Below are 16,388 nucleotides of genomic sequence, written 5' to 3' on the forward strand. Positions count from 1 at the left end.
CGGGAGGGTGCGTGGTTCCCCTCCCACCTTGTCAGATGGCAGGTGGTTTAGAGGGAGGTCCTTCTGGAGAGGGACTGAATCATCCAGCCTCTGAATTATGGCATTTCCTCTCCAGTACTGTTCATGAGAGCCCTGCCCTGTTGAAGCGCCTCTTAGTGGTACTGTGGGGTTTATGCAGGAGAAACAAGTCTGACTCTGAAGGTAGCAGCTTCAGTTATACAGGAATTAGAGAAAAGGAGACAGGAGGAAAGCGGCACAGCTTAGTGACTGAGAACCTGGTGCTCTGCAGCCAGCCTCAGTGCAGACCCTGGCTTTGCAACTTTTTTGGACACATGACTTAACCTCTTTATTTCTGCCTCAGTTTCTTCATTTATAAAATGATAATCATAAGGGCACTTAATCAAAGGATGGCTGGGAGGGATAAATGTGAAATTCTTGAAACAATGCCTTGGACGTAGTAAGTGCTTGCTAAATGCTTGCTATTATGATGTCAGCATTTACATGGAGAAACTGACCAACTGCAAAAAGCCCTGTATAAATGCCTGATGGCAGGAAGGATTCGGTAAATGCAGCCAGAGTGTCAAAACACTCAGAAAAAGATAAACTTTAGCAATGTGAATGTGGTATTTCCAGCCCTTATGGAAAGCACAGTAATCAACAACAACAGAATCCATCAAAACACTCTTATGAGATAAGATGAAATTTTTATGGTTATGTGGTAAAAAGCAACAAACAAGTTTCTCCTTGGACAGGAATTTGATTTTTTTCTGCTTAAATAAGCTGAGGTCAAAATCCCTAACGTTTCCAAATAGCATTAGATATTATTCCATTTCGGTTCAAAACCAGTGGCCTGAGTCAGGAGAGGGCAGGAAAAATGATGTCAGACAATACGAGGTCCGCCATCTGGCCCTACCTCCAAACTTGCTCCTGAACCCAATCCTCCTTCTACTGCTCCCATCTTGGCTGATCCATTGTCACCTCCTCCTGTACCTGCCATGTCCTCCCTCTGCTTCCAGTCTACACTCCATTCTCCACACAGAAGCCTGAGAGATCTCTAAAGTGCCATGTAGAACACATTACTCCCCTGCTTAAAACCTCCCAATGGTTTCCTTAAAGCACCAAAATCCTAACTCCATCCCATGACCTCCGGCCCTCGGGGCTGTTTTCCTGCCCGATGCTCTATCTCTTTGTCACTGTGATCCAGCCATACTGGTCTCCTTTCTGTTTCCCGAAAGTGTCAAATCTTTCCCAACCTCAGGGCTGCTACTCTTGCTGTTCCCTCTACCTGGCCTTCTTTCCTCCCGATCTTTGTGTTGCTTTAACACTGATGTATTAGCTCCAATGCCAACACTTCAGAGAGAACAACTCCCATAATCCTATTTAAAGCAGCTTCATCAGACTCTACTCCCTCCTCACTTTATTTGTCCCCAAAGCACCAACCAACTTACTGGATTTTATTTACTGGTGTCTTCATGTGGATATCTGTTTCCTCTCACTGGACTGTAAATTCCATGAGGACAGGAACTTCATCGCTCTCTCTCCAGGTCATATAACAGCCTTGGGCTACAGCGGGCCCTCCATAAAAGTTGAGCGAATAAAAAATTACCAGTGTCCATGATGCTTGGCTACCAGTGGGTCTTTGCCGACCCTTCTCTCTGCAACCTCCTTCACAATTTCTTCTCCTCTGATGCTGCAACCTTAACACTCCAGATAAGTACAATGATGCATCATTTCCTTTCTCCCCTGCCCTCCAAATCTAGTACAAAACACTGGTTGCTTTTTGGCATTAATATAACCTTCCGGGAATGGCTGGAGCCACAGACTTAACTCGACCCTGGAGAAAATATTCTAAGATTGATTCTACAACCATTTTGTGTACCCTGTGTTTTTTCTTCTACATTTGGGTGACTTGTAATTGTCTCTTTGCAAACTAAAATTTATGACTCACCTAGCCTACTCTGGGGCTGGTAGCCTCTGCATCCCAAATGATCTCTCGGGGCTGAGAGCGTTTTACACAACCTAGTTAGTTCTTGGCCAATTCACATGGTAAAGTCTATGTATGCAATGACAGTCCATGGAGAATACTGCTGTAATTATATTTTTAATAAGGGTGTGAACAGGAATGGGGTTAATTGGCTTTAAAATGGCTAAGAGAGGAAAGCAAGTGTTGCTAAAGATCAACATAGCAATTGGGAAATTTAATACATGGGCAGCAGAAAACCTTAACCTTTATCTTCCAATCTCATAATTATCAAGCTTTTGGCAATCTTATTTCCAAATTGCACTTACAGAAATCTTAGTCATGAGGCTATGCAGGGCCATTCTGAGTTTGGAGTTAGATAAGTAGAATACTTTTTTTTTTCTCATTTTTTTAATGATTATTTATTTTTGAGAGACAGAGAGAGAGACAGAGCATGAGTGGGGGAGAGGCAGAGAGAAAGAGGGAGACACAGAATTTGAAGCGGGAGCCAGGCCCTGAGCTGTCAGCACAGAGCCCTGACGCGGGGCTCAAGCCCACGAACCATGAGATCATGATCTGAGCTGATGTCGGTCACTTAACCGACTGAGCCGCCCAGGTGCCCCGGTTATTACTATTGTTATTACTATTGTTATTACTATTGTTATTATTATATATTATTCTAGAAGCCATGTTTCCCAAAGAGTAGAATGACAACACAAATATGGTTTGGATGGTTCTCTGGGGTCATGTGACCTAAAACAAGACAAAAAAAAGAAATATAAATAAGTAATTAAGATTTGGATCTTAGCTGAGCAGTAAGATCTGCTCTTACTGATGCACATTATAATCACCTGGACAACTGTAAATAAATACGGATGCCCAGTTCCATCCCCAGAGCCTTGATTCAACGGTTCTGTGGGTGGGGCCTGGGCATCTGTATTTTTTAAAGCTCCCAAGATGACTACCATGAGCAATCGGTGGTGAGGACTCCTGTTTCAGAGGCTTGATTTTTGCTGTACCTGAAGACATTGGAAATTGTTTTCCAGTCAGTAATGGATTTGGAGACAGAGAAAAAGAAAACAATCATTTGGGGATGGGGCAAAACTAACCCATCTTCTTGTTCTGAAGAGGCTCTAATGTCAAGGCTCCAGCTTCTCCCCATTACCTTTCATAAAGACCTCGCGGCCTCACTACTGGCAGTAAACCCAAAGTTCCCAAAACATACAAAGACTTCTTTAAAAACGGAGCTGTAAAAATTGCTGTGTTTTCTTCTCTTTTTTTCAGGTGTGTAACAAAATAAAAATCAATGTCCTTTCAGAAAACAGGAGTTTCAGAGGAGAGGAGTTGGAATAGCCCAAGAGCCCTGGGGCTTAAGGAGTCTTCCCTTCCCAGAGGTGGGAACGGAGGAGCTGTAACACGCATGGCAACAGCTGCAGGGGAATAGAAACTCCAAGTCGGTGGTGGCCGACCTGGAGCGACTGCTGTGGCCGCCTATGCCTGCTGCCGCTCGTCACAGCACTGCAGCTCGGGCCGACTTGTCATCTTTCACCTACTGATCTGTAACACTGATTCATTCATTGAAGAAATAACATTGCCAGGACAGAGTATTCTAACACCAGCTGGAGACTGCACAGACTCACTCTGGGAGCCGAAGCAGATCCGGGGAATTCAGTGGCTGAGAATTCTAATTTCACCACTGTTGCCAGTTAGCCTCAAGGCCCAAGGCAAGGAATTAAATTCTATTTCCCAATCTGTAAAGTTGGAGAGGTGAGGGACGATTACCGGTTACTGTAAAATAACTACTATGGGGCACTAATGGGCATGATACTAAAGCCCTTTGCAACGTTTATGCAAAGTCTGGTGGGTACAATAAACTGTGGATACCAGCTGCCCGACGCTTAGCCAGGATTAACTACGGGGCACTGCAAAAACACACAGAGTAAGGGAATGGGCAGCTGGTGACAGCTTTTAGCCACCCCCAAGTGGGGAGGATCACTGTGAACACCAATTATCTGTGAATCCCAAAGACCACACAGAGATAGATATACGCGTATATAAAATTTCCGGAAAGACCACACATGCTGATTGTCCATTTAATCTCCTTTAAAATATTACCCTTTAAATTTTATTTCCCATGATCATGATATAAAAACCTTGTGTCTTTTGCTCAGTGGTTTTCAACTCTACGTCAGAATATTCACTTTAGAATATTCTGGGGAGGGGCACCGGAGTCGCTCAGTGGGTTAAGCATCTGACTCTTGATTTCCGCTCAGGTCATGATCTCACAGCTTATGAGTTTGAGCCCCAAGTCTGGCTCTGTGCTCATAGTGTGGAGCCTGCTTGGGCCTTCTCCCTCTCTCTCTCTCTCTCTCTCTCTCTCTCTCTCTTTGCCCTTTCCCTGCTCACACACACTTTTTCTCTCTCTCAAAATAAATAAGCTTTTTAAACCACAATATTCTGAGGAGTTAAAAAAAAAAGTTATACTGATACCCAGTCCCCATTCCATCTGTCTTTAGCCTAGTTTTATGTCCTTCAATGCCCATCTCTTACCTCGTCTTTCTCGGGCACACTGCCCTCTGGAATCTCCAAACTCTGTTTCATTCCTATAACACTTGGAGAATGTTATCTGACATTGATCCTGGTGTCTCCTGTTTATGCCCATATTCTCCACAAGTTAACATGTTCCTCCAGAGCAAAGACCTGTTTTGTTCTGTTATTTTCCCTATGGACTCTGATACAGGCTTCTTGGCTTAGAAGATGCTGAAAAATATGTGTCGCTGTTGATGTAGATACACTAAAATCCGAGTATGCTCAGCTTCTGTCATTTCCCCCTCAGATTTAGGTTTTAAGTGAAAATGAACAGATGTTAACCATATACCTGAAAGAACATTCCATATAGTGCTTTGCTCAATCTACGGAAAGCAAATTCTTCCCCACAGATGAATGTCTACAGTCCTCAGGTCCTCAGTGATAACCATGGTCCATTTGTTTCTTCGTGAGCACTTTATGTGACATTATCTCATGAACTCTGGACTTCCTACAGGATTGCTGGGGGAAGCAGGGTGAGGGCAACGCACAAACCAGTAGACAAAAATAGGATCCAGGCCTCTGACATCCCAGGCCAGAGGCTTCCTCTAACAACTTCACAATCTGACTGCTTTCCCTCTGGAATACATGGAATGGCAGGAACAAATCATATCTCTACTTTGCTGACATGATATTCAAGGGTCATTTTAGCTAATGGACAAAAGAAACCAAAATGGACTGTGATATTTTTGGGGAAGTCCTTCTGGAAACTGGGACTATGTATTGTTCAGGCTGTTTTAAAGCAAAAGGACAGAGAGGGAGAGATACTCATTACCCCAGTGACATGACTTATGTGATGGACTTTGCACACAAACATGAAGGCTGGCTGTCTCCTAATCTGATTTTACCAGGTTCCAGAATGACAAAGACATTGTCTTTGGAAGTGATTTTAAGGTAAATCTAAAGCTATATTCAAAACGACCCTTTGGTCATAGGATATTTGAAAGCTTCTTGAGATTTACCTGATGGGAAAGACAGAAGAAGTCTGGGTCAAGACTAGAGAAAAAATTACGTTAGGAAGAAGGGAGAAAAGTTTCCTATCGTGTATTTGTCAACTTATTAGTCTATAACAGTACTATTAAATGCAAATATAAAAAAAATTGAAAGGAAACAGATGAAATTAATTTTAGTAATATAGTTCATCTAAACCAATGCATCCAAAATCTTACCATTCTAACACATAATCAATATAAAAATCAATAAGGTTTTTTTTTTGTATTAGGTCTTTGAAATCTAGGGTGTAGGGGCTCTTAGATGGCTCAGTCAGTTAAACCCTGACTCTCGATTTCAGTTCAGGTCATGATCTCATGGTTTGTGAATTCAAGCCCTGCATCAGGCTCTGCACTGATAGCACGGAGCCTGCTTGGGCTTCTGTCTCCCTCTCTCTCTGCCCCTCCCCTGCTCACTTTCTCTCTCTCTCTCTCTCTCTCTCTCAAGAAATAAAAATAAACTTAAAGAAATCTAGGGTGTATTTTACATCTCAGTCAAGCAGACTGCCATCTCAGTTTGGACTAATCACATTTTCAGTACCTCATCGTCACATGTGGCTAGTGCTGCTGTTATCACACAATTGCACTGGTGTGCAACTTTAGACACACCAACTGGAATTTAGGGCATCAGACAGAAATCACTATCTTCGTTTAGCCGCCCAATATACTTTTGATACTTTCCTTCTGTTAGCTCCTTGCTATCTTCTGGAAGAGATGATCTCAAAAGCTACACGCTGTGCTAGCAAAACAGACCATGGGATTTAAAATATCACCTTTGTAACTTTGCGCCAGCTGCCTGCCTTCTATGGATCTTGGTTTCTTCCACTATCAAAGCAAGACAACAATAACTAACTTGACAGACTGTTGGGAAGGTTAAATAATATACGCATTAAGTCCACAGCACAGCCTAGAAGAATATAATAAGCAATCAGTAATTTCCCCTATATAAAATCCATATTGATTTCCAAGGGGACATCTCATATTTGAGGCTCTACTGCTTAATTTTTTTAATGTTTATTTATTTTGAGAGAGAGAGAGAGAGAGAGAGCACGAGCAAGGGAGGGACAGAGAGAGACACTCAAGCAGGCTCTGCACTGTCAGCACGGAGCTAAACACGGGGCTGCCACAAACCGAGAGATAATGACTTGAGCCAAAACCAAGAGTCGGACACTTAATCGACCCAACCACCCAGGCACCCCTCTACTGCTTCATTTATTCCACTTCCAGATCTTTCCCTGGAGGTTCTTCTGCTAAGGCAGTCCTTTCCCCAGACCTTCATCAGACTGGCTCCCTCTTATTATACAAGTTCAAGAATGACTTTTTTGTGGAAATCACCTTGGCTGCCCTATTTCAAGTTGCCTCCAAGCCCTGTTAGCCCCCGCCTCTCCTTACCTTCTTCATAGCATTTCTTAATATCTGAAATCATCTTATTTATGTATTTGCTCACCTGCCTCTTATCTGTCACTGTCTCTAGCACAGAAGCTCCACAAGTGCCAGGACCTTGTCTGTCTTTTTCAGAGCTCAGCAAGTTATTTGTTCAATGAATAAATGCTTAATACAGGGAGGTTACCGTAAAGGGTGACCAGGTTCCTTTTTAAAGTAGCAGAGAATGGAGATTCCAGGGCTCTTTTTAAGCTAAAAGAGTCGCTCAGGAAGTTGGTGGCCCAGAGCCAGCCTCGCCTGCTGAGGTTTAGTATTGCCTAACTGGAGTGTCACAGCTGGATCTGGAAAGGGCTGGGAAAATTATTCTTCACAGGCGATTTCATTGTTGCTGCCTGTTAATATGTATCTCATGCAAAGTATATGTTCACACCACTTCAATCACCTAGAAGATTTGGTTATTCCTGCCCTAAATGTTCTAAAGAACTGGGTTGGGACCCAGTTGGCATGATGCAACTTTCTGGTGCCAGGGAGAGTGAGTGCCAAAGTCAGGCAGAACTGGGATCCAAGTCCAGGGATCCCAGGCTTGGATCCCAGCTCTGCCTTTTACCAGCTCTGCAGATTGGGCAAGTAATGTAAATTTTTATAAACCTTGATGTATTTGTAAAGATTTAGATGATAACGCATACCTTGCAATGTTGCTGTGAGAATTAACTGAGGTGATGTAGAAAAGCGCTTCGTTCATCTTAATGGCTCAAGGGACAGTAGATATCAATACTGTCACCTTTGCATGCAAGACTGCCTTGCCACAATATACTGATGGATCTTTGGAAGGGCTACTTGGAAGGGATCCAACTGCCCTTTAAAATTCTGGCATTTCTTTCCCACATTTCTACGTCATCCAGCTTCTTATAACTGAGGGGTAACTGTAACTAAGAGACAGAGGAAAAGAGAGATACGGAGAGACACCAGAGAGAATAAGTTGAGCTGGCTATCTGAGCCACACTGTGAACGATGACAGTGGAGACATTTCTCTTTACAGAGACAGTTTCTCGCGTATCTGGAGATGGATGCAACCATGAAGCCGCTCGAGTCTCCACGCTGAGGTGTTTGTCACTAAGAGCAGAGAGCTAGACATTTCACGTTCAAGATTATGGGCCAAAAGAGAATTGAGAGGAAGGGTCGAGGATCCATGCCAGTCTGGACACATGTTATTTGCGGGCAACACAGAGTGCTCTGCTTGACGAAGATGAAGCAGGAAAGCCAACTCTGTATTCTAGACTCACCACTCATCCCTGAGAATAATTAGACCAGAAGTGACTTTACTCATTCTTTTGCTGACATAAGCCCTGTAGGAGAGAAAGTAAGCTGTTCTAAAAAAGCATGGAACTATTTAACACTTACTTATAACCTCACATTAATATTCCTAACAGCAGCTTATTACTGACTATGAACCAGGCATTTCCATTTTTCAGTTTCCATTTTCCTAACAACCGTGCAAGAAAGGCAGTATTGCTCCCCATTTCACAAACAGGAAAAGTGAGGCTTAGCGTAGTTCAGTAACTTGTCGGAGTGTGGGAGCCCAGATTTGAAGCCCAGTCTGTGGGGTTCCAAAGCTCCATGTGTCCTCTGCTGTACCTTGCTGGCACTGCCAATGGAAGACCCAGGTCCCACGAGACAGGAGTGTCCAGTACTTTAAAAGAAGGTCCACAGGTCCAAAAGAACACTGTCACTACTCCTACCACGCACTGGAGAGAAAACAGCACTTTGTTTCCTTCAAAACAAAGCTTTGGCTCCACTTTCTGGCATCCAGCTAGGTGACCTGAAGAGCTATCTTTGAGACAGACGGTGACCTTTTACAGGTGGCTCTCAAGTGCTGTTTGTAGGACTGAAATCTCTAGGGCTGAGGACCATCACCTTAGGAAAGTCATTAAAAGAGTTTGTGAGGAGGGCTCCCCAGGAAGCAGAGGTTGGTGAAGCCTTTGGGAAACAGTGTCCCAGGAGCTTACTTATGACAGAAGCGCTTTCTCCTTCAGCAGCAAGGCTGACTCCGGACTCCAGAGGAAGGCTGTTACTTCCATAGCCAGCCCAGCTGCCAGCAAGGGTTTAGCTGGGTGGTCTTGATACAAAATGTGCTCAAAAGGAAGGAAAGGAATGTTTGCTTGGGGTTCAGGCAGGATCTTCAAGGAGAGTTACAAACCTTGAGGGATTGCTTGCAAAACTTTATGTACAGTACATAAGAACATTTTTTCCCTTGGGGGAGAACTCATAGATAATTCTCCAAAGGACCCATGACTCCCAATTTTTAAGAATCACTAAAATTAAAAATTTCATCTGCTTCTTCCTTACACTATTCAATACATTTACCCCATTTATATATATAAAATATTATAGGATATATAATTGTATATGTTATGATATATTAAAATATATAATATATATCATATAGAATATTATCATATAGAATATGCTAATATTCTATATATATCATATAGAATATATATATTGAATATAGATCTATATGATATATATAGAATATTAGCATATTCTATATGATTATATATAAAATATGTCATGTATACACACATATAACGTTTAATGGGATATGTATATGGAATGATTAATTTCCCTAAATGTTGCAAAGAAAACAGAGGCCCAGAGAGGACTAGTGCCTTGCCCAAGTTTGCACAGCCAGAGGCGCACTCCACTGACCACGGAGCATGACACTGGGGGCAATCTTTGCCAGTGAACTTGATGAATGAAAACAAACGAATCGCTCCAGATTAAGAATGCTATTTGCAACGTTTTCAAGCCCAATCATATGAAACCCTAAATGGCTAGTCATTAGGGCACCGTGGGCGGCTTCCCCAGGATGCAGGTAGAGGTCACTACGAGGATGTTTTCCTGCTCCAAGAGCCGGCACTCCCGCCCCGCTGGCCGGCTCCCCAGCACCGCGCCCGGACCCCCAGTTACCTGAACGCGCCCGCCCGCGGGCCCGGCCCGCGGCCGCCTCCCCGGCTGGAAGGCCTCCCACCTGCCTCGGCGCCCACAGCCTTCGCCGGCGAGCCCCGCCTCTCTGGCCGGCGCGCGCCGCGCCGAACTTTCCCCGCCCGCTGCCCGGGAGGCTGCTCCGCCGCCCCGGGGCCCCGCCAGCCCGCGGGCATCACCTCTCCTGCCCGAGCCCCTTCCCGCTATTTTTTCTTTTCAGTTTGATGCAAATAATTTACATTGTGAGAATCCCGGAGTCACGCCGAAACTCACTCTCCAGGGCGCATCCCAAGATGCCTTACAAAGAAGCCGAATGTGTGCAGTTGTAAGGTGAGGGGGCACTTTTAGTTCTTCTCCGAGGGGGCCAGCAATGCTGACTGCGCTCAGAGCCCCGGCTTTCGCACCTGCGGCCGCTGCTGGGCAGCAACTCTGCCGCCTCCGGCTGGGTTCTGGCGCTTTCCGGGCAGCAGTCCGTGCAGCACGCGGGTCTCGAACCCGCAGTCCGAGCGCCGCGCGCGCGCTACCCTTCCAACTCGCCGGCCTCGAACCCGCAGCCCCCGCGTCTGCCGCAGTCTACTCACTTTTGCCTGGGAGCAAAGTCTGCCGTAACAGTCCGTGAGCACTTCCTGCAAAAGGACGTGGAGATCCAATGGGTGCAAAGCTGTTTCACGAACAGCCGGTAGAATCCAGACAGAGGGTGAGGAGGGAGTAAGACGGGAAGGGGGCGGAGGCGGGAGCGGGGGTTGGGGGAAGTCCAGAAGACTGGAGTCTCAGGAGCCCAACCTGGGCGCCTCCGTCCCCAGCCCGGTGGCTCTGTGAGAAGCTCAACTCGGTGCACTTGTTCACTCTTTCTTCATGAGAGGAGGAGTCAGTGTTGCAACATTCTTGTTCCTTGCTGGAGGCAAAACAGTGATTTTCTTCAGCATGCAAAATGTCCGGAGCCTGCCAGTTTTACAAGGTGAGGGAGGTGGGTTGGGGCCCCGGAAGACAGCAAAGACGCGGAGAAGAAATAACCGATGATCCCACCTTAGTCTTGCGTGATATGGGCCCCACATCTTCCGCGGGACTGCACCAGAAAATACACTGACAAAACAATAACAAATGTCTCAATACATGGAATGACCTCGAAGATGGTATTTCTCCTGGCAGCCAAGATGTGGAGTGTCTCCGTGTCAAATTTCTTTATTTCTGAGGAACAGCAGCTTGACGATATTCGAGGGGGGGGGGGGGTCTCCAGGGAGTTGAATCTCCCCTTCCGTGAGAAGAAGGAGGGGTCAGAGTGAAAGGGACAAAAGCAAATAAACAGTGACCTAAGGCAGGTTTTGCTTTCTTTTTTGATACCCCGAAGCCGAAACTTCCAGGGTGCTGTGTTTATTTTCCGCAGAAAAGGTGGTAGGGCCACTCTTTTGTTGTTTTCCACAAATGTAGGATTTATTTTTTTCTAACAGGGTCTTTTTATTTGCTAATAACAAAACCATGCAGGAAGGCCACCTTTTCTCTTGCAAAAAAGTGCCAAAATAAATAGTACCTGCCTGAATCAAATAGTTATCTCTCAATTAGTGAGTTGCTAATGTCTGTTTGGTGCCATTGATTAATCCTGCAGCTGATTGTTTCATAACCCAGAGGGGTACCAGAGAGATATTTTAAACAAAGGCTATTGAGTTTCAAAAATAAAAGTTAATTGGAACACTGGGCTTTCCCCCTTCGGTGCCACTTTTCCTGCCACTCTGGAATAACTGGCAAATGATATTCTTCAGCAGCCACTTGCCAGGTCTCAGGAAGATGTTGAAGACCCCAGGATGCTTTGGTGATTCTTTTGGACTGGAAGTCCAGATGCACCTGCATAGGTACAATCACCTGGTGCTTCCCGTTCCAATAACATGGCCACAGACTCCATCTGGTCTTTGGTGGGAGTCTACGGGGAGATGCACCTTTCAGGCACAGCCTTCACATGCTTTCTGTGATCGTCCAGGTACATTTACGTTCGCTCATGGTGGCCATAAAAGTAGGCAACTCCTATTTATTTCTAAAACCACTGGGTGACATAGGATCTTCAATGACAAAATATTTCTATAGAACTTTTGCAAGGCAAAGGATCACTTAGTTTTCTTAGAGCTGTTCTAGTCAGACCATTTTAATAGCTGGTGAAAGAATAGCGCTCTGGGTAACTCCAGACTGTAAGTTCTCAGAAGGTAAGGGACCTTGCTTTTCCTCCTTGTGGTTTCCAGTCAGGGACAGGCAGCTCAGCTCACCCATGCTCACGGCTTCCAGCAGGTGACAGATTGCTTGTTGAGTGACTAATGCACAGCCCACTGGGAGAGAAGGGCAAGACTGGCTTTCTGCTCGGTTGTGCAACACACAATGTCCCTAACCACTGGCATTCACCGTCAGTGAATTTACTTTACTCAGATGATGAAGGAAGTTGGCTGCGAGCCACAATCTCTTTACTTTCTGCACCACAATTGTTTTACCACCATTGCGTCCTCCTCTCCACACTAACGTGCTCTGGTCCCTTTTGGCCTGCTCCCTTCTAGCTCGTCTCTGTCTCATCTCTGTCTCAGTGGATGTATTCCTCCTTTCCTTCAAGCCACTCTTCCAGCTGAGTCCTGGAGCCCATCCCTGCCCACTGCCTCCAAGACCTTGCTCCTTTGCTGAATACCTTTGGCGTGGGTTTGAGTCCTTACTATTGATTTGGCTTTCCTAAGCTTTGGTTGCCTCCCCGTAAATAGGATGCAGTAATATATGCCTCGAAAATAATAATAATAGTGGTTATTAGTCACCAGTAAAAGGAATAATGGTGATAGCATATGTAAAATGCCTGACAAATAAGAAAGTCTAGAATCATTAAACTCTTTTATTTTTCCGTTTCCCCTTTTTTCTACCTTCCTCAAATATTTAATCTTTTCTGCTCCATAGGCTTCTTCATCCTAGCCCATAATATCCTCAGGTCTCCCTTGACGCTGGCAACCCTTTTGGTACTTTACCAAGTTCTAATAACTTTTATTTATAAGTCACTCCTTTCTGCATCTGTCCGACATTATGAAAGAACGAACTACACTTCTCAGCTTCCCTGACTCATGCTTTCTATGCCTTCAGTCGTGGTTCCCAACCTTGGCTGCACACCACAATTGTATGAGTGTTTCAAAGCTACTGTGTCTGGTGTCACTTGAGGAGCTTCTACTTCAAGAGGTTTAGGTCCTGATTTCTCTGTTTTTCCAGAGATGCACAGGCAGGGTAAAAAACGGCTGCCTAATCCCCGTTTGCATCCAGGCTCCCACCACGCTTCTCCTTATCTGCTGGTCCCTGGCCTGCCTTCACCCTTCTGCATCCCTCCTTTCTCCACTAGAAGCTGTCGTTCCTTGGTTCTCGCCCCGTGCCCTCCCCCCAGACTCTTTCTGTCCCTGACTTCATTGTGTTGCTTTTTGCCATGCCTCTCTTCTTTCTCCTCCTTCCTGGATGGGAACGGTTTTGCCTTTGGTTCTTCATCTTTCTTCTTCCAGGGCTATATTCCATTCTCAAAAGGAAAAAAAAAAAGGAAGAAGAAGAGGAGGAGGGGGAGGAGGGGGAGGAAGAAGAAGAAGAGGAAGAAGAAGAAGAAGAAGAAGAAGAAGAAGAAGAAGAAGAAGAAGAAGAAAGAAGAGGAAAGAAAAAGAAAAATGCTAAAAATACCAAAAGAGTAAAAAAATCACTCACATCATAGCACTGTTAAAAAAAATCCGTATCAGGGTGCTGGGTGGCTCAGTCGGTTGAGCGTCCAACTTCGGCTCAGGTCATGATCTCGGGATTTGGGAGTTCAAGCCCCGTGTCAAGCTCTGTGCTGACAGCTCGGAGCCTGGAGCCTGCTTCAGATTCTGTGTCTCCCTCTCTGTCTGCCCCTCCCCTGCTCATACTTTCTCTCTCTCTCTTTCAAAAATAAACACAATTTTTTAAAAACTCTATGTATTTGTAAAGTCAAATACAACCTTCCCAAATCACACACCCTCCTAGGACCTCTTTCATCTGATCTCATCTTTGGAGGTGACCACCATTAACAGACTAGGGCATATCTATCCTTTTCCTACATGTATATATTCATGTCTCTATATGCACATGCAAATATTTTTAAAACTAAAAATATAATAGTTCCTGTGACTTGTCTTTAAGCTCAGTGCAATTATTTATTTTAGGTTACTAGCTACAGATTTAACTCATTCTTTTTTTTTTATATTATTTTTTTATTTTAGAGAGAGAGAGAACATGAGCAGGGGAGGGGGCAGAAGAAGAGAGAGAATCCCAAGCAGTCTCCACACTCAGTGCAAAGCCTAACACAGAGCTCAATCCCCTGACATTGGGACCATGAGTTGAGCCAAAATCAAGAGTCAGACGCTCAACCGACTGAGCCACCCAGGTGCCCCAAGGTAACTCATTTTTTTTTTTTAATGGCTGTCTGGACTGTAATTTATTCTACTATTCTTCCATTGTTAGACCTTTGGTAAATTCAACATTTCATCGTCAGAATTCCTGCCATGATTATCTTTGCATGTACCTTAGGATAAATATTTAGAAGTGGCATTGTTGGGTCAAAGGGAATGGGAACTACACTTTTGATAGATCACTGCCAAGTTGCTCTCCACAAATGTTATGGAAAAAAAGTCCTAGAAGTGAGATTACTGAGTCATAGGGTAGGTAATTATTCCCCAAGTATTTAACAATACACGCCCCCACTAACATACACTCCTACCAAGGATGTTTTCTCACATTCTTGCCACCATTGAACTTTTGTCAATCTAATTTTTGCCAGTCTGGTAAGCAAACATGGTGTCTTATTGTTCTTGTTCACAGTCTCTTGACTTCTTGGGAGGTTGAGTCCATGTGTTCATTATTATTTGAATTATTTCTCTTCATGCTGTGGCTGTTCAATCATATGCCTATGTTTCTTCTGGTATGTTTGTATTTTTAAAAATTAATCTTTGAGGTCTCTGTTACTATTATACATGTTAACACCTTGTGAAATATACTGTAAACATTTCTCTGTGCCTGTCCTGTTTCCCTTAGTTTTGTTTATGGACAATTTCACTGCATGTAAGGTTAGAGTTTCAACTAGTCAAATCTGTCAGTTATATTCTATTAAGGCCCTAGGTTTTCGGTTTTGCTTTTTTGCTTCTCATACTGTTAGTTTAAAAAAAATAGATCTTTATCTTGGGAATTGTTTTTAAATATTATAGATATTAAATTTATTATATCTTATATTTGTAAATAGTATAAATATAAATATTGCTATTTGCTAAATGTAATATATAATTAATATTCAATTATAATATACTTACATTATAATATAATTAGGTAAGATATTAATATATTAATATATCAATATATTAAATATAATATGCAAATTATATATAATTTAACTATAATTACATATTTTTATTTATAAATGTTAGATTAATTTTCTTCTGAATGCATAGTGAATTATCCCGTTCCCCTTTATTGAAAAATCCATGATTTCTTCACTGATTTCTAGTATAAATATCACACATTACATTTACATATGTATTCATATTTATTCTGGGCACTATTCTGTTTTGTTTGACATGCCTATTTGCAAGCCAATAATGCACAATTTTGATAATTGTATTGTAAAAATAGCATATTGTAATGCCAATTAATGCAAATACTTTATCGAAGTCTTTTAAAATTTTCTTGATAAATGTCATATATTTTTTTCATAAAATTTTAGAATCAATTTGTTCAAATTAAAAAAAATTTCCTGGGCATTATAATTCACTTATTTATTAATTTGAAAAAGGTTTATATCCTTGAAACATTAGTTCTTCCACCCAGAAACTATGTCTCTGTTTATTTAGGTCTTTTAAATTTCCTCAATTTTTTCTTTAATCTTATAATGTAATTTTACTTTTATTGCACAATAATAATAATTACTTAATCATACCATATTATGAACATTTAAGTTGTTCCCCAGTTCTTTTTAAGTTTATTTATTCGTTTTGGGAGGGGAGGGACAGAGAGAGAGAGACACAGAGAGAGAGAGAGAGAGAGAGAATCCCAAGCAGCGACAGTGAAGAGCCCAGTGAAGGGGCTGAAATTCATGATCACGACCAGAACTGAAGTCGAACACTTAACTAACTGAGCCACCCAGGCACCGCCAAATTTTTACTGTTATAAATAATACTATAATGAACATATTTGTGGAAAAAAATTTGCCTTTGAGGGATTTATTTTCTTATTTCTTAGCCTAAGTGAGACATAATTAAGTCAAAGGTCATGTACATTTTTATGGTCCTTGAGATATAAACCCTTATCTTTTCTGATGACTTCAACTGTTAATGTTCCCTTTGTCTCACATTCTACATCCAATCAGGCACAAATATTTTTTTTAATTTTTTTAAATGTTTATTCATTTTTGAGAGAGAGAGAGAGAGAGAGAGCAGGAGTGGGGGAGGAGCAGAGAGAGAGGGAGACACAAAATCCAAAGCAAGCTTCAGGTG

At 43.0% G+C, this 16,388-nt stretch overlaps 1 protein-coding gene across 1 annotated transcript in view; it reads right to left on the reverse strand.

The window, feature by feature from the left end:
* Positions 1-11,100, reverse strand: part of PRLR (prolactin receptor) — a 157,748-nt gene extending 146,648 nt beyond the window's left edge. The window contains exon 1 of the mRNA XM_019450661.2: positions 10,485-11,100. The gene's annotated coding sequence lies outside the window, so the exon portion shown is untranslated. The remainder of the gene's footprint in view (positions 1-10,484) is intronic.
* Positions 11,101-16,388: the final 5,288 nt, after the last annotated feature.

Source organism: Panthera pardus, unplaced genomic scaffold, assembly GCF_024362965.1.
Source record: "Panthera pardus isolate Hobbes unplaced genomic scaffold, ASM2436296v1 HiC_scaffold_2, whole genome shotgun sequence".
Lineage (NCBI taxonomy): Eukaryota > Metazoa > Chordata > Mammalia > Carnivora > Felidae > Panthera > Panthera pardus.